This window comes from Petromyzon marinus, chromosome 63 (genome assembly GCF_048934315.1).
Source record: "Petromyzon marinus isolate PM22_M1 ecotype Great Lakes invasive population chromosome 63, UKy_Petmar_22M1.pri1.0, whole genome shotgun sequence".
NCBI lineage: Eukaryota > Metazoa > Chordata > Hyperoartia > Petromyzontiformes > Petromyzontidae > Petromyzon > Petromyzon marinus.
This window is the reverse complement of record NC_133729.1, coordinates 5,856,328-5,880,345: the sequence shown is the minus strand read 5'-3', so window position 1 is coordinate 5,880,345 and position 24,018 is coordinate 5,856,328. Positions and strand designations below refer to the sequence as shown.

At 55.7% G+C, this 24,018-nt stretch overlaps 1 protein-coding gene and 1 long non-coding RNA gene across 2 annotated transcripts in view; one reads left to right on the top strand and one right to left on the bottom strand.

The window, feature by feature from the left end:
- The window catches only part of LOC116956029 (protein CBFA2T1-like), a 203,569-nt gene that overhangs the window by 137,003 nt on the left and 42,548 nt on the right, over positions 1 to 24,018 (top strand). The window lies entirely within an intron of this gene.
- LOC142906333 (uncharacterized) lies at positions 12,441 to 23,979 on the bottom strand. The gene is made up of 2 exons (XR_012930150.1): positions 23,767 to 23,979; positions 12,441 to 13,754 (listed from the first exon to the last, which is right to left on the bottom strand). It is a non-coding gene; the product is annotated as an uncharacterized LOC142906333 (long non-coding RNA).

Below are 24,018 nucleotides of genomic sequence, written 5' to 3'. Positions count from 1 at the left end.
GTGAGTCCCGTGAGTGTGTGTGGGTGTGTGTGGGTGTGTGTGTGCGTGAGTCCCGTGTGCGTGTGTCCCGTGTGTGTGTGTGTGTGAGTCCCGTGTGTGTGTGTTCCGTGTGTGTGAGTCCCGTGTGTGTGTGTGAGTCCCGTGTGTGTGTGTGTTCCGTGTGTGTGTGTGAGTCCCGTGTGTGTGTGTGTGAGTCCCGTGTGTGTGTGTGTTCCGTGTGTGTGTGTGAGTCCCGTGTGTGTGTGTGTGTGAGTCCCGTGTGTGTGTGTGTGTGGGTCCCGTGTGTGTGTGTGTTCCGTGTGTGTGTGTGAGTCCCGTGTGTGTGTATGTGTGAGTCCCGTGAGAGTGTGTGAGAGTCCCGTGTTTGTGTGTGAGTCCCGTGTGTGTGTGTGTGTGCGAGTCCCGTGTGTGTGTGTGAGACCCGTGTGTGTGTGTGTGTCCCGTGTGTGTGTGTCCCGTGTGTGTGTGAGTCCTGTGTGTGTGTGTGAGGCCCGTGTGTGTGGTGTGTGTGTGAGTCCCGTGTGTGTCGTGTGTGTGTGTCCCGTGTGTGTGTGAGACCCGTGTGTGTGTGAGTCCCGTGTGTGTGAGTCCCGTGTGTGTGAGTCCCGTGTGTGTGTGAGTCTCGTGTGTGTGTGTGTGTGACCCGTGTGTGTGTGTGTCCCGTGTGTGTGTGTGTGTCCCGTGTGTGTGTGTGAGTGCCGTGTGTGTGTGAGTCCCGTGTGTGTGAGTCCCGTGTGTGTGTGAGTCCTGTGTGTGTGAGTCCCGTGTGTGTGAGTCCCGTGTGTGTGTGAGTCCCGTGTGTGTGTGTCCCGTGTGTGTGTGAGACCCGTGTGTGTGTGTGTCCCGTGTGTGTGAGTCCCGTGTGTGTGTGAGACCCGTGTGTGTGTGAGTGCCGTGTGTGTGTGTCCCGTGTGTGTGTGAGTCCCGTGTGTGTGAGTCCCGTGTGTGTGAGTGCCGTGTGTGTGTGAGTCCCGTGTGTGTGTGTGAGTCCCGTGTGTGTGTGTCCCGTGTGTGTGTGTGTGTCCCGTGTGTGTGTGTGAGTCCCGTGTGTGTGAGTGCCGGTGTGTGTGTGAGTCCCGTGTGTGTGTGTTTGAGAGCCCCCTTATGAGTACCTGGCGCAGTGTGTACAAATCAGCTTTGGGGAGACAAAGGTGGCCTACCGCACGTGGTGTTACTCGCTAACAGCACTTGCCCCAAAAGTCTGTTGAGGCTATACGGAGAATCTTTATCCTTGGACAGCAGTGAGACAAAACGCAGGTCTCGTTAGCCATTTTTTTTTGTTTCATAGATGCTGCTCGCTATACAGCAGCACTGGTCCCAACAGTCTGGTAAGGGTATCCGGATGATCTTTATCTTTGGACTGCAGTGAGACGAAACAGAGGTCTCGTGAGTTTCTCTTTTTTTACCGAAGAATCCCACTCTCCTCGCCTCGCAGGACCGCGACATTCAGATCGGCGACAGCACCACGCGTCCCGTGGCCAGCAAGAGATGCCCACGTGGAGCGCAGAGCAGCCACGAGGAATTTCAATTGCGGGGGGGGGGGGGTAGTGGAGTTGCCTGGCTGACTGGTTCTGGCAAAGACAAAGATCCCCCGTATAGCCTTAACAGACTGTAGGGGCAAGTGCTGTTAGCGAGCACCTCCTATACAGCAGCAGTTGGCACACACACACACACTCTCTCTCGACACACACACACGTGTGCCTGTGTGTGTGTGTGGAGCGTGAGGGTATGTGTGTTGGCATTTGTGTTGAGATGTGAGTGTGTGTGTGGTGCTGGAGGGGAGCGGTGGTGTAGTGAGTTGTTATCGCGCCGCGCTACGAACCCGGCGACCCGAGTTCGATTCCCGCTCACGGCCAATACCGGTGACGATTATCTCTACCGGTCCCGTGCCTTCCCTAGGTCGACTCAGCCTCAAGTGATTATCTGGTGCGGTGTGTAAAAAAAACATCGCCACTGGGGAGACAAAGGCGGTCGGGCGTGGTGCAGGCCACACCGCCCCCTAATGTGCCGTGCCGGCTTCCATAGGTGCACGCTAACAGCACTTGCCCCAACAATCTGTTAAGGCTATATGGGGGATCTTTATCTTTGTGTGTGCGCGTGTGTGTGTACGTGTGTGTGTGTGTGCGCGTGTGTACGTGTGCGCGTGTGTACGTGTGCGCGTGTGTACGTGTGTGTGTGTGTGCACGTGTGTACGTGTGTGTGTGCGCGTGTGTACGTGTGTGTGTGCGCGTGTGTACGTGTGTGCGTACGTGTGTGCGTACGTGTGTGCGTACGTGTGTGCGTACGTGTGTGTGTGCGTGTGTTTACGTGTGTGTGTGTGCGCGTGCGTACGCGTGCGTACGTGTGTGTGCGTGTCTTTACGTGTGTGTGTACGTGTGTGTGTGTACGTGTGTGTGTGTACGTGTGTGTGTGCGCGTGTGTGTGTCTATACACACTCCAGTGGCAGCGGCCCCCCAATGAAACTGATTACAGCTGACATCTGGCTTTCTTCAGTGGGGCGTTTAACGGTACCCAGAGCTCCTCCAATGCCCCCCCCCAGCCCCTCTCAACCACAACCCCCCCGCCTCCTTCCCCTTCCCCCCTCCACCCCACCACCTCCTTCCACCCCCCCCCCTCTCTCTCTCTCCTTCCTCAGCAGTCTCCCCCCCCCCCACCACACACTCCCTCCCATTCACACAGACAAAGACAAAGATTCCCTCTCGCCGTGTATAGCCCGTGACAGTCTGTCGGGGCAAGTGCTGTTCAACGAGCAGCACCTATGAAGGCCGACACGGCCTTCGCACCGCACCAGGTACTCATTCGAGGCCGAGTCGACCTAGGAGGACCGGTTCAGATAATCGTCACTCGGTGTTGGCTGAACGGGCGGGTGTGGCAGCGTAGCGCGCTGACCGCTGCACCACCGCTCCCCATTCACACACACGACACGCACATTCACACACACACACGCGGCGCACACGCGCGCGCGCGCAGGCAAACACTTCCCCCCACCCATCCACCCAGCATCTCCCCCACCCCCTCCCTCTCGCTCTCTCCCCCGGCTGTACGCGCATCACACACACGGCACACACATTCACAGCAGCTCGCGCTCTCAGCATTGGCTACGCGGTCTCTTCTCGCTCCACCACCGCCACCACCAACCAACCAACCACCACCTCCTCGTCCTCCTTCTCCTCTTCCGGCCGGTGGACGGATGCCGCTACCAACACCACCACCAACACCACCACCAACACCACCAACAACCACCACCACCGTCGCAACCGCAGCGCCGTTCGCTAAAGAGTGATGTGGCATCGCGTACGTCAGCGCGTGGCAGTCCAGAAGCAGCGACAGCAGCAGCGGAAGCGGCGACAGCAGCAGCGGCAACAGCAGCAGCAGCAGCGACAACAGCAGCCACCGGTTCCTTCAGTCCAAGCCAACAGCCACCACCACCACCACCACCGCTGCTGCTGCCACGGCCACGCGGTGATCCCGGCCGCCTGGCTGTGACGAGGAGGCCCCGGGGTGCTGTTGGCTGCTCGTGGTCACTGCGTGGGGAGATTTGGTGGGGACGAGTTGGCTGAGTGGTTTATACCGCGGTGGCTTTAACCGGCCCCTGTGTGGCTACCGACAGATCGAGCGAGGCGAGGCGAGTGTAGGGGAGGAGAGAGAGAGAGAGAGAGGGCAGAGAGAGAGAGAGACGAGAGGGAGAAGGCGGGGGGGGTTGATGGAAGCTCCGGCCTGCGCTGCGAATTTTCAATTCCGGGAGAGATCGAGCTGAGATGTGAGAGCCGCCGCCGCTGACCGAGCGAGTGACCGAGTGACCGAGTGACCGAGTGACCGAGTGACCGAGTGACTTTGCTGGTTTGCCGCCCGTGGAGGCGGCCGTGACCGGGACGGGAGATTTAATCCGAAGCCTTCGCGTTCCCTGGCAGCAGCAGCAGCAGCAGAAGAAGAATAAGAAGCCGAGCAATCTTAGAGGACTGCGCGAGACGGTTGCCTGAGGTGTGAAGGAGTGGTGGGAGCTGGGGGTGGGGGGGGGGGGGGTGAAGTTGGGTGGGAGGGGGCAAGAAAAGCGACGAAGATCAATCCCAAGGATTTCTCTCTTTCGATTTGAGATTTTGTTCGCTTGTGAGCGAATGTTTTTTGTTTGTTAGCTTTCTGTTTAAATGCCAAAAACGACGGCAACGAAGGCTCGCGGGATGAAGCGTGAATAGTCCGGTAAGTCCTGAGTGACCGGTGACCTCCACACTCTCATACCCTCGTCCCCCCGCCCCTGCACTCCACCAGCCCCACCCCCTCCCGTCTCACAACCCAAGCTGACCTTCGCTTGAATCTCCAGCCGCGCCAGCCACTGTCCGCGGTGCTGACGAAGCTGAATGTTGACCTCTTAAGATCTATGGTCTCCCCTCGTCTGCGAGCAAACCTCTATGTCGATACCGCGTGTGATCCACCCCCTAACCCCTCCACCCAACCAGCCGCCCCGTCCGTCTAGTTTGTTGTCCTTCCCCCGCACCTCCGATTAGCTCGGTGCGCTACGTACGGTGCGAAAGAAGTTCGACGCGCAAGCAAACATACGTGCACGCAGACGCACGCCCGCGCGCGAACATGCTGCCGTTTACGTGGCCATTGGTGTGCTGCTCCGCGTAAGAGAATCACCATCACCACCACCACCATCATCATCACCAACAACAACAAAAACAGAAAGACGTAGGTTCCCCCGTATAGGCTCGACCGACTGTTGGGGCAAGTGCTGTTAGCGAGCTGTCACCAATGAAGGCCGGCTCGGCGCGCGAGATGTGCGGATTATCGGAAGGCGTTCCGAGAAACGAGGACATCTCTGAAAATGCTCGGGGCCACGGAAGATTCAAGCCTCGGGTGATCGGATGTTCCACCTATAATGAGGTTCGTTTTGTATTTTTTTTCGCGGATACCATGGAGTTTTCGCGGATACCATGCATGCAGATGAGATGCTTTGTCGCGTACAGCCACAGCGAGCCAGGTCGGATGAGTGTGTGAAGTCAAGCCGTGATCAATGCGGTCACCGCTGAACCAGCTTGGGTGCGATACCCATCAGATCTTTAGACGCTACGCGAGGTTGAGCCCAGGCCATCACTTGGACGCGATGATGGACCGGAATGCTGTGGGAGTATGCCAGCTTGCTGGAGCTGTGCGCTGCGATGTGGCTGAGAGATGGAAGTTATAGCGGCGGATTCCTGAATCTATCCGCGTGGATCTTTGGGAGCGTAGTGCTCGCCCCCCCCCCCCCCATCTCTCTCTCTGGTGAAGGTCTCGAGACTCGGCAGCGATGCTCTCCTGGCTAAACGTCGCAGGCCATTAACGGTGACTGATCGTCGAGGTGACGACTGCCAGTACACCGCAGCCAAATCGTCGCCACGCCTCTCGTGGAAGGCCCTTCAATGCGGTCACCGCTGAACCAGCTTGGGTGCGATACCCATCAGATGTTCAGACTCCACGCGAGCTTGAGCCCCGGCCATCACTTGGACGGAATGATAGCACCTACGAAGGCCGGCACGGCACACGGCGGTGGTCGGTTGGCCAGCACCACGCGCGCTAACGGCACTTGCCCCAGCACTCTGTGCAGTCTATACGGGGGATCTTTGCCTTTGCCGTGCACCCTCGCCACAGTGACTGCAAGCATTTCGAGTCGAATGCCCATCCAGCTACCGACCTCAGCACAGCTTCGGGACGGTGCCGTGCCACGCTGGTGGCATGCCCATGCAATGGCGAACCCTTCACGTTCCAAATAATTTGAACGATGAAGCCACCGATCGTAATAATAATAATGATCAGCAGCAGCGGCGGCGGCAGTGGCAGGGGCATCACTTACGCGTGACTGATGCTGGCAGCGGTTGCTGGCCGGTATCGGTGTTGCCAACTCCGATATTCATGCGGTGGTCTGCAGTGTGTGTGTGTGTGTGTCCGTGTGCGGTGGCACTGAGTGGAGTGCACTCTCAGAATAAAGTCGATAAATCAATGCCCTCTATTTGACCGCGCGAGACAGCCTATCGCGAGCCATTATCTCCCTTTTGGCAGGCCGAAGCTGCATCGCTCGGCAGTGTTTCGCGAGCACGCTTGTTTCCATGCGCGCGCGTTACACGTGTGTATGTTAAACTTATTTCGCACCGTACGTAGCCAACTGTGTTGATCGGATGGTAACGGGGTGGGGGGGGGACAGCAAACTAAACACAACAACAAGCAGTTTTAAAGGAATGAGATTTCAATCTGAATGATTTATAAGGGGGTCTGCGGTGGCGAGATGTTGACTTACCTCGCCTGGTGTACAGGAAGACGTGGGTTCGATTCCGACCCTGACGCCTGCTGCATATTTGCAGTTTGTGTGTCTTTCTCTGTCATCATCATCACGGTGGCTAGGAGATGTTAACTACCTCGCCTGGTATACAGGAGGACGTGGGTTCAATCCCGACCCTCACTCCTGCTGTATATTTGGAGTTTGGCGCGTCTCTCCCTCTCATCATCATCACGGTGGCTAGGAGATGTTAACTACCTCGCCTGGTATGCAGGAGGTCGTGGGTTCAATCCCGACCCTGACTCCTGCTGCTGCTGTTTATTTAGAGTTTGCGTCTCTCCCTCTCCCCGTGGTCGTGTGGATTCTTCTCCGGGTCTTCCGGTTTTTTTTTCCCTCCACAGTTAAACATCGACGCGTTTAGAGTATTTGACGGATATAAATGTCCACGCGTTAAGCCGCTTCGTTGTGCGATTATCTGTGGACAGGTCGCTTCAGACAAAAAAAAATCTATATAGCTCGGCGGGCTATACACCGGTTAAACAAAAACAAAATCGTTGATCGTTTTCAAAGTGCGCAGCTCCCCTTGGCGTCCTAATATCGAAAAGGAAGAGCGCGTTCCAGACGGCCGCAGGGGCGCACCTGAAAGCGCGGCGCAGGTGACCACCGCCTTCGTTATGTTTGACACGCAGGCATGTTGCATTCACGCTATCTAACCCCAACAACCGAGGCTGTGGATGGCGTCGATCGCGACCGCCCGCGTGTTAAACTGAGGTGGGATCCCTTGGTCGCTTTTTAAAAAAAATTCCGCTTCTTTCCGAGGCGAGCGCCGTCCTGGAGTCGAAGCGATTCCCCTCGCTCCGATGAGCATCGAGGCACCGGCACGCATCTGCTGCTTTACAGCCCTGCTGAGCCCCAGAGACGGCAATTCCACATTCCTATGGCGGGAGTGGGGTGGGGTTGTCGGGGAGGAGTTTATCGATGGGGGAAAGTGCTGTTGACTTTACCCAAAAAAGTGGTACTCATTTCATGGACCCTCGGCTCCGAGAGAAGGATGATGATGATGATAGCGATGATGATGATGGCGATGGTGATGGCAATGACGTTGGTGCGGCTGAGTCAACCCCAGTCGGGATTTGAACTCGTGATGTGAACCCGTGTGCTTCGGTACTATCCCGTGGTCGTGCAAATGTGAGAAGCTCGCCACGAGTTGGACTCGAAGCGCCTTCCACGAGAAGCGTGGCGGTGATTTGGCTGCGGTGTACTGGCAGTCGTCTTCTCGATGATCATTCACCGCTAATGGCAGCGACGTTTAGCCAGGGGAACATCGCTGCCGAGTCTCGAGACCTTTACCAGAGAGAGAGAGATGGGGGGGGGGAGCACGACGCTCCCAAAGATCCACACGGATAGATTCAGGAATCCGCCGCTATAACTTCCATCTCTCAGCCACGTCGCAGCGCACAGCTGCCGCAAGCTGGCATACTCCCACAGCATTCCGGTCCATCATCGCGTCCAAGTGATGGCCTGGGCTCAATCTCGCGTAGCGTCTGAAGATCTGATGGGTATCGCACCCAAGCTGGTTCAGCGGTGACCGCATTGATCACGGCTTGACTTTACACACTCATCCGTCCTGGCTCGCTGTGGCTGTACTAGACAAAGCATCTCATCTGCAAGCATGGTATCCGCGAATACTCCCTTTTATCCGCGAAAATAAAATGCAAACGAACATCATTATACGTGGAATCTCCGGTCACCCGCGGCTTGAATCTTCCAGTCGTTCGGCGTGGCCCCGATAATTTTTAGAGATGTCCCCGTTTCTCGGAACGCCTTCCGATAGTCCCAACATCTAGTGCGTCGTGCCGGCCTTCATATGTGCTACTCGCTCACAGCACTTGCCCCAAAGGTCTGTTCAGACTATGCGGGGGATCTTTGTCTTTGTGTGTGTACGTGGATGGTCCTGGCCACCCATCCGCTCGTGTACCGGCCTTCATTTGGTACTACTCGCTAACAGCACTCGCCCCAACGGCCTATGACGGCGATATGGGGGATCTTTGTCTTTGTGCGTGTGTGTTATGCCCTCCATTCCCTATGATTGCGAAACATGTGAAACATTTAGGCTGGCATGCCTACAATCGTTTACACACTCTCCATCATGGGTGAGCTCCTCCGGCAGGCGAGGCTGCGTTGGCTGGGTTATATCGCCCGCATGCCCAGCCACCGCATGCCCAAGCAGCTTCTGTTTGGCCGGATAGAGGGGGATAAGCGGGCGCGACACGGGCTGGCGAAAACGTGGATTTATGTGGTACGGGAGGATGTGGAGCTGAGCGGACTCGCCGATGAGCGGTACCAGCGGTGTCAAGATCGGCCTCTTTTGGAGGAGGTTGGAGGAGGAGGCTCGTGAAGGACGCTGCTGCTGCTAGGTAGTTGGATGCAATCGCCCTCGAGCAACAACGGAGTGGCAGAGGAGCCATGCTCACAACAACGAGCGGAGCGCTGGGCGGCTAAAACACAGCGAGTTGGCACAGTGGGGCAGTACAGCTGGTGCCGCTGTTGTGTGCGTCGAACCTGCCCTCTACTGGAGCTCGATCGACTAGGCCTCAAGTGAGTTACCTGGTGCGGTGTGTAAAACATCGCCACTCGGGGAGACAAAGGCGATCGGGCGTGGCGCTGGCCACCCGCGCTCTCACTACTAAGCTGCCGACCTAAGTTCGATTCCCGGACTGTCCCGGGTTCGTGCAGGTGGCAACATCAGTGGGAGTGTAATGGGAGCGGTTGCGTAGCGATTTGCGCACCTCGGTTACGAGTTCGGCGACTCGAGATCGATTCGCGCTCGCGACCAACGTCGGTAACAAAATGCCTGAACCAATCGCGGGCCTTCGCGCGGGCCATCTCAGCCTTAAATGAGTACCCCATGCGGTACGTATTAAACATCGCCAGTGGGGGGGACAACGGCAAACGGGGCGTGGCGCTCGCCTCCACACGCGTTGCGAGGTCCTTCGGTAAGTGCCGCTCGCTATAACCGGCACTTCCATCAAATTTCGTTTGCCAGATAAAGGCCCATTCGAGCTGTACGTAGCGTTTTTTTTGTTTATTAGGAAGCGACCCTTCCGCAAATAATGAAGTGGCTCGTTAGCACGCGGTACATTCGTAGCGGCCAAAATAAGTCCAACACGCGTGGCATGTTCATTCTCAACGTGAACAGGGGGGGGGGAGGGGGGAAGAAATCGGACCGACCCCGGATAACGATCCAAGCGACCACGGGCAGAGAGACACGCAAATATGCAACGGGCATCGTCAGGGTCGGGCTCGCACCGACCACCTCGCACGCCCAGGTAGCTCTTGCCCCCCCGCCCCCGGGCGCGGTTGGGGTGGGGTGGGGCACCTTTGTCTTTGCTCGTTGCGCGCGCGCGTTCATTGCCTGGGGGATGTCTCCTCGGCTCCCGGATGTTGGCGCGTCTCCCCGGGCAACCGTTCACCTGGGCACGCAGCTGACTCCGTAGGCGATGTGGCACGGGCTCAGAGGTGGAGTGGGGGTTGGGTGGGGGGCTGTTTTGAGGGTGTGTGCCCTCTGCTTTGCGCGCTTAGCGATCGTCGCTATCCGGCTACAACGAGGGGGGGTGGGGTGGGTCGAGCAACCAAAAATAACGAGAACAGACACCTTTTTTTTATTCGAATTTTTTTCAGGAGTAGCAACAAACGAAACACAAAACACAACTCGACATTTCAAGAAGTCTCTGGCGCAACGCAACGTGGTGATTACGAGTCGCCGTGGCCCTTAAATAGGTAACATCACCACGAAAAGCTGTCCCGTTTTTTTTGAAAGAGCCAGGTTGGTCCTCGGATCCGCAGGTTTACCGACCGCTGAGACTACAGCCTCTTAACCCCATGCCCCCGCCCTCCGCTATTAATAACAAAAGACAAAGATCCCCCGTATAGCCTCAACAGACTGCCGGGGCAAGTGCTGTTAGCGAGCACCGATGAAGGCCGGCACGGCACGCGAGGGGGAGGGGGGTGGGGTGACCAGCACACGCCCGGCCGCCTTTGTCTCCCCAGTGGCGATGTTAACTTCACACAGCACCAGCTACTCACTTGTGGCTGAGTCGAACCTAGGGGAGGCCCAGGGTCGGTTCAGATAATCGTCACTGGCGTCCGCCAGCGAGCGGGAATCGAACCCGTGTCGCGCCGGGTTCGTAGGGCAGCGCGTTAACCGCCACACTACGGCTCCCCTATTGATAACGACCACAATAACAAACACATAACAACAACAGCAGCAGCAGCGGTAATGAGAATAACAATGGTCGGGGAAAATACAAAGTCTCGAACGCCCAAGGGAGTCTCAAGACTTCCCCGCCGTGAGAGCGAGTTTCTGGCTGCTGTGATGTTTGGCCAAATCCCGAACCCTAAAACTAAACTATAAGACTATTTTATTCTTTTGTTATTTTGCCAGACAAGACCCACTTTGGCTGTATAGCTCTTTTTTTTCCAGAAGCGACCTGGCTATCGCAAATGATAGGTCTCAACGAAGTGGCTCATCATCATCATCACGTGGACATTTTAAAGCCGCCAAGTAACTCTGATCGCGTGATGTTGATTATAAATGTGGAGGGGAAATCCCGGAGGACCCGGAGAAAAAGTCACCAGACCACAGGGAAAGACACCGCAAACTCCAAATGTTCAGGAATCGTCAGGATCCGGATGGAACCCGCGACATCCTGTATACTAGGCGAGGTAGTAAACATCTCCTAGCCACCGTGATGATGGTGAGAGAGAGACGCAGACTCCAAATATACAGCAGCAGACGTCAGGGTCGGGATCGAACCCACGACCTCATGCAGACCAGGCGAGGTAGTTAACATCTCCTAGCCACCGTGATGATGATGAGAGAGAGATGCAGACTCCAAATATACAGCAGCAGGCGTCAGGGTCGGGATCGAACCCACGACCTCATGCAGACCAGGCGAGGTAGTTAACATCTCCTAGCCACCGCGGGGATAAAAACATCGGCAGCAACAACAGCCGCACTTAGCCTGGCACAAGCGCTGCATCACCGCAGCGCTTGTGCCAGGCTAGGTGCACCTCGAGGCTGCCGCGCGACGTATCCAGGAGGAGGTCACGGGACAGACCCAGGTGCCACGGGTTGACTGACCGAGTTGACTGGCGGATGCACCGCGCGTGTTCCCTTGCTGTGAGACACACCACGAAGTCAAAGACCCCTCCGGCACACGTTCACACGTTGTCTCGCCGACGGCACTTGCCCACCGCCGTTCTCCCGAGGACGCGCGGGGGACCTTTGCTCATCGTGTGCTTGCGCGCGTCAATTTCTGTTACGCTGGGCTTCCTTCGCACCGTACGGAGGCGCTGGGGGAAGGACGACAAGCAGTGTTGTTGTATGTGCCGGGTATTGAAAAATTAATACCAATAATAAAAAAATAAATCATTTTTTTTACAAAATTGCGTAATTGTCCGAAATTATGTTAGTTTATGTAATTATGCGCATAAAATTATGCTAATTACGCTGTAATCGTATTAAATTATGCAAATGTGTGCGATTATGCTAATGTATACAGTTATGATAATTAGGTTCAACCTCGTTATCGAGGGTAGTATTATGAATCGGGATCATACAATTAATTGTATGAAGTTATGCAGGTGTGCTGTAAGTATGCTAGATTAAACTCGGCCTCGTTGTCTAAGTTCGTATTCATACTCTGTGGTTTTATCGGTGAAGTCACGTAGATAAAACAAAATCAAAGTAAAAGAAAACAACTAAATCAAATCACGACGTTTCCGAGGCAACACAAGCTTCCGTCTTCAGGTGGAACAGTCACAGCAAGATAGCTGCATCAAGTCAGCTATCAGCGATCTTTCCGTGACTGTTCCACCTGAAGACGGAAGCTTGTGTTGCCTCCAAAACGTCGTGATTTGATTTAGTTGTTTTCTTTTACTTTGATTTTGTTTTATCTACGTGACTTTACCAAAAAAACAAAGAGTATGAATCCTTGCAGTTACGAAAGTTTCAAATCTAGAATTAGGTTCGTATTATCAATCGGTATAATACAATTATTCTTGCTTTAACATTTACTGATTATGTCTTAGTGTTTTTATATTAGGTCTCCAAATTCAAATCTCACCGCAGGATACAGTTCTTATAATTAAGATTATTATGCATGAACTTAGGAAGGCACCACTCAGACACTTCTGTGTTAAGCAATTTTAATTTCTAAACAAAAACATAACACTCTAATATGCGAACTCTTATGCTTGGAATTGCCAACACAGTACTCCTGGAGATGTTCTCCTCATCGATCCATACATTTAACCCTCAATGATCACGTTGTTAAATTGGGTAACAGAATAATTTATTAATTCCTTAGAGTAACGCGAGCATATACGGTGATAGGAAAAAAGTCCTTAAAAATTCATGCAACGATATTCATACGAAGGGCAATAAAGAAACATGTCCCGAAGGCAAAAGTATACGGCAATGAATTCATTGGGAAGAGTATGTAATTACGAGATGTCTTGGAACAATGGTGTGCGACAGTGTGCCTGCTTCAGCAAATGCTTATCAATTGGCTGAGGCTTCAATTAATTCGCGGGCAAGATTCTGCGATCAAAAGAACGATTTCAACACAATATTCTCCCTGTGAGTGTGTAGATTCGTAACGTAGGTTTCTTCAAGGTTTAGCTTCATCAGTGAATTGACTGTATCCACGTAACCCAATGGTCCGCAGTGTGCTTCGTTATCAGCTAATAGTTGACGCACTTATCCTGAGTCTTCTCGTGCGTGTTGATGTGTGAGTGTTGTTGATCTTCTTGCGTTAAGCAGACGCCGAGGTTGGGCGTCCCTTGTATCAAAAAATGTGTTTGTCCCCTGCGGTGCGGTGAGGGTGTGAGGGTGGGCGTGTCTTACAACGGTGGGCGTGTCTTACAACGGTGGGCGTGTCTTACAACGGTGGGCGTGTGTCTTACAACGGTGGGCGTGTCTTACAACGTCCTCGTTGCTTTTTCTTGCTCGGTGCGTCGGCTTAGCTGCCCGTCCGCTGGCAACAGCAGGCTCCTTCCACTGCTGGAGGAGCTGCGTCGGCACGCGCTCCCTCCTGCCCCCGTGCTCTTTGTCGATGCCCGATTGCGCGTGCTGGTTCCGTTCGCTGGTGGCGGACACCCTCGCTCGGTGGAGCTGGTTCTCCGCGATGCTGGCTTGGTCGATCCTTGGGCTTTCCACACTTTCTCCCGGATGCTTGCTGGTCGTTGCTCGTTATTCTCTCGCTCGGCTGTGGCCGCTGGCGGGAGCCGGCACCCGGGGTAGAATGGCTTTGAGCGATACTGCTTTTTCTGTCAGCGCTGAACCCGTGTTCGGTGACACCTCGCTACTCGGCGAGTCTTCCCATCCCCGGTTGATTGCAGGGTCCCACCCCGGAGCTTGCCCCCGCTCGCCGCCCTCTTATGTTCCTTGCCGAGCTGTCCCTTGTCGAGCTGCTGTGAAATTCTCTCTCCTCCCTCCGCGTCTCTTGCGAGGGAGAAAAAAACAAACACAGATGCCCTCTGTCACCATCCTCCTCCAGTGGCAGCAGCGGTCTGGCTGCCCAAACCCCACCCCCCTCCCCTTTTTGACCTTTGACCTTTGACTGTTTTACCATCACATTTTGTCTGTTTGCATTCCCAACCCCACTCTTCGTGGTTTCTCCTAACAGGGAGGGGAGGCACTCTCCATTCATACGTATTTTATGGCTACCATGCGTTTGTGTCAAATTGTTGGAAGACAAAGGCGGCCGGGGAGGCTCTGATTTCATGGAATACATATTATCCGGTCTTGTGTGGTTGACCTATTTTCTTGTATCTCTTTTGAGTCACCCTAGGTCTAATCTCTTGTGATTATTATTTGGTTTATGTTTCACCAAGATTTGTAATGTCATTAGATGTTACCTCCGGTATTTCAAGGGTTTGCCAAGCTTTGTTATAAGTCTGTGTCACCAGGGATCGGTGTTTTTTTCTCGAGTTATATTTTGATATCCCGAGGCTGGAGATATAACCAAGCCCTCACTTTCTTGACTGCCAGAATTCACATTCCTTGGTTCTCTTGGTGAAGTTACATAGATAGAAATAAACAATAAGAAACAATATATGAGTTGAATAAGGGTGAAATAAAATAAGTAACAATAAAGCCACTAATATAGACTGCAGTCTATCATGTCGACTTATTCTTATAGCCAAGCTTCAACCTTTTCTGTACCAAAAAAAAATCAGTTATAGTGTCCGTTTGCCCTGCGCTCTGTATCCGTGCCTGTGATTCTGGATATTTGTTTGTGAACTGTCCAAAGGGCCAAGCTGGTCATGGCATGCGGTCCTTTGGCAATCTGGAGATTTTTCAGATCGTCGTTAACCTCCCTTTGCTCCGGAGTTTATTATTTAATGGCCTTTTACGACCTCCAGATGCTTGGTGCTTGTGGGAGGTAGCGGGTTTGAGGGCGTTTTATTTATTTATTTTATCGATTATTATTATTTAAAAAAAAAATATTGGCAAAATCATTATTAATATCAATTTTGGAAAAAAAGCCTATATATATACAACATTGTGCAAGCGCAATCAGTGTGGCCTGTAGATCGTTGTAGGCAGCCACCTCCAGCTGACGCCTCTTCAGAGTCGACAGGGTAGGAGTGGGGGGGGGTCACACACACAGCAGTAGCAGTTGAAATCATTGCCCTCTCCTGGCTTCAGACGAATGCCCCATTGGATTGCAGGCCATGTGCTGAGCCAATCTATGCCGCGCAGGGACTGCTGCTGCTGCTGGGGGTGCCCCTAGGCTAGACCACACAGCAATCATCGCCCCCTACTGCCCCTTCGCTTGCAGGCCAGGTGCTGAGTCACTCTGTGCTGCTTAGGGGACAGCTGCCACTGGGGGTGCCCCTAGGCTAGATCACACAGCAAGCATCGCCCCCTACTGCCCCTTTGCTTGCAGTCTAGGTGCTGAGTCACCCTGTGCCGCTTAGGGGACAGCTGCCACTGTGGGTGCCCCTTTCAACGATGCTGAGACGGGTTGCGATGTGAAGTCCGCCGAGCTTGTGTGCTGTATAAAGGAGGCGATGGCTCTCATGTTGGGCTGCCACAACCACTCGCGCAGGCCATGTCCGTGTCACGGATGCGGAAACGCAACACGATGCGACCGCGGTTATCAGTCCAGGCTGCGGCATGGATATCGTGCGGGTGGAAAATGTTTAAATTGCCCTCGGGGGGGGGCGGGAGGGTGGTGGTGTTGGGGTGGGATGGGGGTGGTGTTGGGCGACTTTAGCGCCACAGAACCACGCTGATATACGCGACACGAAACAGACGCCGTCGCCAACGCTGAGCGCATTGGTGGACGGACACGAGGCGCGCGCCCGACGAACGCGAAGCGCACGGACACGCGTCCGGTGTGCCCGTGCACGTGCGCGTGACGCCCGTGCACGTGCGCGTGACGCCCGTGCACGTGCGCGTGACGCCCGTGCACGTGCGCGTGACGCCCGTGCACGTGCGCGTGACGCCCGTGCACGTGCGCGTGACGCCCGTGCACGTGCGCGTGACGCCCGTGCACGTGCGCGTGACGCCCGTGCACGTGCGCGTGACGCCCGTGCACGTGCGCGTGACGCCCGTGCACGTGCGCGTGACGCCCGTGCACATGCGCGTGACGCCCGTGCACGTGCGCGTGACGCACGCTCGACATGCGTCACGCGCACGGTCACACAGCGACGCTGTCGCGCTGGGGTGGGTGAAGGGGGGCGGGGGAGTGAGCAGAATGAATCGGCGAGGGATTACGAACGTCCACGTAAGTTGCCCATCCAGCGGCCAGTCCACCCGGCTACAGCTCCTCCACGCAGGACAAATGAGTGGCCGCCGCGGGTTGCGTCGTGAACATCGCCACGAGGGAGAGGCTGGGTGGCCAACAGCGCGCCCGGCCGCCTTTGTCTCCCCTCTGGCGATACTCGTCACTGGTGGTGGCCGTGAGCGGGAATCGTACCAGGGCATGGCGGGTTCGTAGCGCAGCGCGCAAAACCGCTCCCCCCATACACCACAGCCAGTAAGGACAGAATCCACCGTCACCGTCACTGCCACCACCACCACCACCCCCGCCGCCACCACCCCCGCCATCCCCGCCACCACCACCACCCCGCCACCACCGCCACCGCCACTACCGCCACCACCATCCCTGCCACCACCACCCCCACCACCGCCACCACCACCGCCACCCCCGCCACCACCACCCCCACCACCGCCACCACCGCCGCCACCGCCACCAATACCACCCTCACCACCGCCACCACCATCACCACCACCATCCCGCACTACCACCACCCCGCCACCACTACCCCCGCCACCACCACCCCCACCACCACCATCACCACCCCCACCACCACCACCCCCACCACCACCACCACCCCCACCACCTCCACCACCGCCACCGCACAGCAAGAAGCCACTCGTGGGGCGACAGGCGCTGAAGCCCACAGTTGTCACGTGGCTCGCGTGTCATAGGCAGCACGTGGCGAGCACGTGGTGAGAGGCAGCAGAGTGCGTGGAGGGGAGTGGAGTGAGATGAGTGGCCAGAGGCAGGAGAGTGCGTGGAGGAGAGTGGAGTGAGATGAGAGGGGAGAGACAGGAGAGTGCGTGGAGGAGAGTGGAGTGAGATGAGAGGGGAGAGGCAGGAGAGAGCGTGGAGGGGAGTGGAGTGAGATGAGAGGTAGGAGAGTGAGTGGAGGAGAGTAGAGTGATGTTGAGAGGAGAGAGGTAGGAGAGTGCATGGAGGAGCGGCTTTGAGAAGGTAGCGTGGCGGAGCGTGAAGACACGGGACGGGGGAGGCGGCGGTGCGGACGGGGAGGCTGGAAGGGACGAGGGAGAACAGCAGGAACAGATGGAGCGAGAGCCAAGGTGGGAAACCTCCCTCCCTCCCCCCTCCCTCCCCTCCTTTCTGTTCCGTGAGAGCGCGCGCGCGTTACCGAGGCGGCTGCCTGCCGGCGTCTGCCACCGTATTAAAGAGGCGATTCTTATCGCCTCTTATCCCGCCCGTCCTTATGCCGGCGGCGACCTTGCCTCACAGATTGAAGGAACAGGGATAGAGAAGGAGGGAGGGACATTTTTTTTTAGAAAAAAATAATTCGGGGGTTGTAATTGCAAGCTGGGTCAGCCCGAGTCCATTAAGTGAGCAACTTTTTTTTCTTTTTACCGAAACCACCGGGGGAGCTTTAGGATAAACAACAAACATTATGACACCGTCTTAACGGCGAACCGCAAGCTTGTACGTTCACAGCGAGTGTCCAACTTGTGTTGGGCTCTAGTTTATGTCGCTCGTCGCTCTCCGGCTCCTTGCCGTGAGCTGTCAGTAAGGAGAGCCGTTCGGTTTGGTTAGCGCGCTGGGTGCGCTCCGAACCACACACCCAAACACACTCACACACCGACCTACACACCCACACACACACCCACCAACACACACACACCAACACACACACCCACACACACACACACCCACACACACACCCACACACACACCAACACACACCCACCAACACACACACACACACCCACACACTCGCACCCACCCATACACACACCCACCAACACATACACACACCCACACACACGCACCCACCAACACACACACACCCACACACACACCCACACCCACACACCCACCAACACACACACACCAACACACACACCCACACACACACTCACACACACACACCGACCTACACACACACACCCACACACCCACCAACACACACACCAACACACCCACACTCACACACACACACACCGACCTACACACCCACACTCACACACACACACCCACATACACACCCACACACCTACACACACACCCACACACACACACCAACACACACACCCAAACCCACCAACACACACACACCCACCAAACACACACACCCACACACCCACACAGCCACACACACACCCACCAACACACACACACCCACACACACACACCCACACACACACCCACCCACACCCACCAACACACACACACACCCACACACACTCACCAACACACACACACACACACCCACCAACACACACACACACACCCACCCACCAACACACACACACCCACACACACACCCACACAAACCCACACACACACACCCACCAACACACACACACACCCACACACACCAACACATACACACACACCCACCCACCAACACAAACACACACACACCCATCAACACACACACACCCACACACACACACACCAACACACACACAAACACACCCACCAACACACACACACCCACACACACACACACCCACCAACACACACACACCCACACACACACCCACCAACACACACCCACCAACAACAACAACAACCGCCATTCGCCACTAAGTGGCGGTGACGTCACCACGACGCTTGTGCCAGGCTATGTGCACCCTGAGGCCACGTGAAGTGTCGAACGCCCGCTGGCAGGAGGTCACGGGGCAGACCCAGGTGCCACGGGTCGACTGACTGAGATGACTGGCTGATGCACCACCTGTGCCCCCTACTGTGCCAACCTGCTGTGCTTTAGCCACCCGGCGCTCCGCTCGCTGTTGTGAGCGTCGCTCCTCCGCCCTCCGTTGTTGTTGGAGGGCGACTGCCTCCAACTGCCCAGTAGCATCCTTCACGAGCCTCCTCCACAGAGGCCGATCTTGACACCGCTGGTACCAGTCATCGGCAAGTCCACTCAGCTCCACGTCCTCCTGTACCACATCACTCCATCTCTTCTCTAGCCCGTGCCGCGCCCGCTTAGCCCCCTCAATCCGGCCAAACAAAAGCTGTTTCGGCATGCGGTGGCTGGGCATGCGGGCTACATGACCCAGCCATCGCAGCCTTGCCTGCCGGAGGAGCTCACCGATGAGACCCTGCCCAGATCTTTCAAGGATTTGTGAGCTCCTCACACAATCCAGTCTGGTTAAACCCAGGATGGATCGTTGGCAGGTCAGCCTAAATGTTTCTAACCGGCGAATATGTTCCATTAGGGGGGTCCACGTTTCGCAAACGTAGAGACGGGAGGGAATGACCGTGGCCGAGAAGACCTGAAGCTTAGTGCGGAGCGACAGACCAGGTAACTTCCACACAGCGTTACGCAACCGATGAAAAGATATTGCCGCTCGACTGATTCGGAGTGAGACCTCTGCTGTTAAACTGGAGCCAGTCATAAGCATACTGCCCAGGTATGGGAAACTCTCCACTCTCTCCACAACTGCCCCATCACCGATTGGGAGTTGTGGGGGTGGAGTGTCCGATGGTACAAAATACCCAGGCAGGTGCTTAGTTTTGGTGGGGCTGATGGTAAGGCCCCACCTCTTAGTGGCACGCTCCAGTCTCAGCAGCAGCGTCTCCAACTCCTCCTCCGACTGAGCAGCTATTACCAAGTCATCAGCATACATAACGTGGTTGAGCAATAGGGAGCCATCCCTTGACCGCACCCGGGCATCGATTAGCCTCCCATTATATCTGTACCATATGGAGATTCCCCCGGTACAGCTATTGAAGGCTTCACGAACTACGTGGTCAAAATAGATGTTAAATAATGTGGGAGCCAGAGGACATCCCTGTCGCACCCCAAGGTGTACAGGGAATGGCTCTGACTCCCGGCCACGTAGTTTTACCCGGGCCCGCTCACCATCATGAAGGTCCTTAATGATCGTGAGCAGAGGGTCAGGTACTCCAAAAGCACGAAGAACGACCCAGAGCCCAGGCCTACTGATGGTATCATAGGCCTTGACCAGGTCAATAAAGCAGAGATGTAGGTCTTGTTGGAATTCCCTACACCTCTGCTGTAGCAGACGGACAGAAAATATGGCATCTGTGCAGGACCGCCCTTTCCTGAAACCGCATTGGGGCTCCGCAAGCCTCTCCTCAGCGTGCCTGGCAAGGCGATGCTGAATAATCCTTGCCAGGACCTTTCCCGGCACACTGAGGAGTGAGATGCCCCTGTAGTTGTTACAGTCTGTGCGGTCCCCCTTCTTAAAAAGGGGGACCACCAGGGCATCCTTCCAATCCTGCGGAACCCGTCCAGTGGTCCAGACTGTTGTTATGATGTCATATAGGGCAGTCTGTGCACAAACGCCACCCTCCCTCAGCATTTCGCTTGGGAGATCATCTCTGCCCGCTGCCTTTCCTGGTCTCAGACTCCGGATCGCCTTCAATACTTCCTCAGCAGATGGCACCTCAGCCAGCCACTCACAGGGGGTGACTTCATCCAATATTTGAGGCACCGCAGCCTCAGCAGGGTCATCCTCACTTTGTGCCACGATGTTTTCCTGGCTGTGGGATTTTCCCTCCCCCAGGACCTCACAGAAATGCTCAGCAAATCTGCGAACCTGTTCCTGGGGGTCGGAAATTGGATCACCGTTTTTTCCCCTAATGATGGTAATAGGTGTGGCGCTGCAGGTTACTTTTTTGATGGAGTTAAATAGCGATTTGTGATCACGGGCCACTGAGGCAGACTCCATCTCCTCAGCAACCCGCGACCACCACCCATCCTTGCAGCGCCTCACGGCTCTCCGAACCTCCGAGCGAAGGCTGCGGTAAGCCTCCTCATTCTCTGACGTGGGATTCTGTAGCCGATGACAGTGGGCCTGTCGCTTTTTCTCAACCATCCTGAACAACTCCTCTGTCATCCAGGGTGTCTGGGGAGGTCTGGACCGCGTACCCAAAGCAGCCATTGCAGCTGCATGAGTCACAGTCCTAAACCTCGCCCATTTACCCTCGACATCAGGAGGAGTCGGGGACGATGCCAATCCCAGCCGCAAGCGATGATGAAATTCTCGCTTGCAACTTTCATCAGATAACTGAGACCAGGCCACTTTAGGTTGGAATGGGGTCCTGGGTGTACACCCACCACCGGAGTGGAAGAATGGCAGGCGCATCTTACAGATGACTAGTCGATGGTCAGAGGGCAGATCAGCTCCACGGTAGGTCCTGGTGTCAAGGACATGGGCTCGCATTCGCTGGTCCGTCACTATGTAGTCCAGCAGATGTTCTTGCTTGGACCCGGCATGCATCCATGATGTTGTGTGGATGCGCCGATGCCGGAACAGCGTGTTGGTAATTACAAGCCCATGGGCTGCACAAAAATCTAGCAGCCTCCTACCATTGTTATTGAGCTGATCTGGCCCATGCCCTCCAATCACTCCAGACCAGGTGCCAGTATCATGACCAACTCGGGCATTGAAGTCACCCAACATGATGACTCTATCCCGAGGGGCCACTTTAGCCAGCACCTGTGACAGGAGGTCATAGAAGGCATCTGACTCATCGGCTTTGCCTGCATCCCTCCACGGATGTTCATCTTCGGTGGGGGCATAAGTAACCACGACCACCATTCCTCGCCTCCGGTTGATGGGAAGGCGAGCCCAAAGTAGCCTGGGGCTTACAGCTTCCCACACCTCACCGCCACGCTCCCACGCCCCCTTCATTCTTTTGTTCAAAAGAAGACCCACACCCTGTTGTTTGGCAGTCTGCTGCCCCGAGTAGAGGACTGTCCACCCCTCATGGTGGCAGGAGCCAGAGCCGGTCCACCGGACCTCCTGAATGCCGCATAGATCCAGGCGGTACCGGTCCAGCTCCCGACAGAGGAGTGGCAGCCTCTCCTCTGCAGTGAGCGTTCGAACATTCCACGTGGCCACCCGTAGTGGCTTTTCGTTGTTTCTGGAGTAGCCCCGAGGGTAGGTATTCAATCTCCTGGCTCCGCCAATTGGGGTTTGGCCAGGAGACGTCATAGACGCCTGGCCCCCCGGGGCCTCCGGCACAAGCTTAGTTGTTACATATTTCACTTTAATTCGTGGTTTTGTGGTAATTAATTGAAGGTGGAGGGGTTACCAGCCCCTCGCACCCGTCCAGAGCCCCCGTTTAGCCCCTGTGGTGGACACATATGCCATGAGGGGAGGAGCCAATCAAAATTGGAACTCCCCCCACAGCACTGTCCACGACAGAGTTGCCCGTCCGGCACCGCGAGGAGGTAGGGGGTTGTTTTGCCGGACCACCCACCAACACACACACACCCACACACACACCCACCAACACACACACCCACCAACACACACCCACCCACACACACACCCACCAACACACACACACACACACCCACCCACCAACACACACACACCCACACACACATCCACACACACCCACACACACACACCCACCAACACACACACACACCCACACACACCAACACACACACACACACCCACCCACCAACACACACACACACCCACCCACCAACACACACACACACACCCATCAACACACACACACCCACACACACACACACCCACCAACACACACACACACCCACACCCACCAACACACACACACCCACACACACCCACACACACACCCACACACACACCCACCAACACACACACACACACCCACCAACACACACACACACCCACACCCACCAACACACACACACACACACACCCACCAACACACACACACCCACACACACACACACCCACCAACACACACACACACCCACACACACACCCACCAACACACACCCACCAACACACACACACCCACACACACACCCACCAACACACACACACCCACACACACACCCACCCACACACACACCCACCAACACACACCCACCCACACACACACCCACCAACACACACACACACACACCCACCCACCAACACACACACACCCACACACACATCCACACACACCCACACACACACACCCACCAACACACACACACACCCACACACACCAACACACACACACACACCCACCCACCAACACACACACACACCCACCCACCAACACACACACACACACCCATCAACACACACACACCCACACACACACACACCCACCAACACACACACACACCCACACCCACCAACACACACACACCCACACACACCCACACACACACCCACACACACACCCACCAACACACACACACACACACCCACCAACACACACACACACCCACACCCACCAACACACACACACACACACACACCCACCAACACACACACACCCACACACACACACACCCACCAACACACACACACCCACACACACACCCACCAACACACACCCACCCACCAACACACACACACCCCACCCACCAACACACACACACACACACCCATCAACACACACACACCCACACACACACACACCCACCAACACACACACACACCCACACCCACCAACACACACACACCCACACACACCCACACACACACCCACACACACACCCACCAACACACACACACACACACACCCACCAACACACACACACACCCACACCCACCAACACACACACACACACACACCCACCAACACACACACACCCACACACACACACACCCACCAACACACACACACCCACACACACACCCACCAACACACACCCACCAACACACACACACCCACACACCCACCAACACACACACACACCCACCAACACACACACACACCCACCAACACACACACACCCACACACACACCCCTCACCGGGCTCCACCTCGTCCCGATCGCATCGCCAACACCGCTGACGAACGTCTGAGCCGGGGCCCGGCCCTCTCGACCTTGGTTGACGACTCAGCCTCAAGGGAGGGGGGAGGGGGGATACAAAGGCGGCCCCGGGCGTGGTGTTGGTCACAACACCTCCTCGGCCTTCATTGGTGCCAGTCGCGAACGTTGCTTGCACCACCAGTCAGTTGAAGGGGGGGGGGGGGTATTTCTCTTTGTTTATATTTAGAAGTA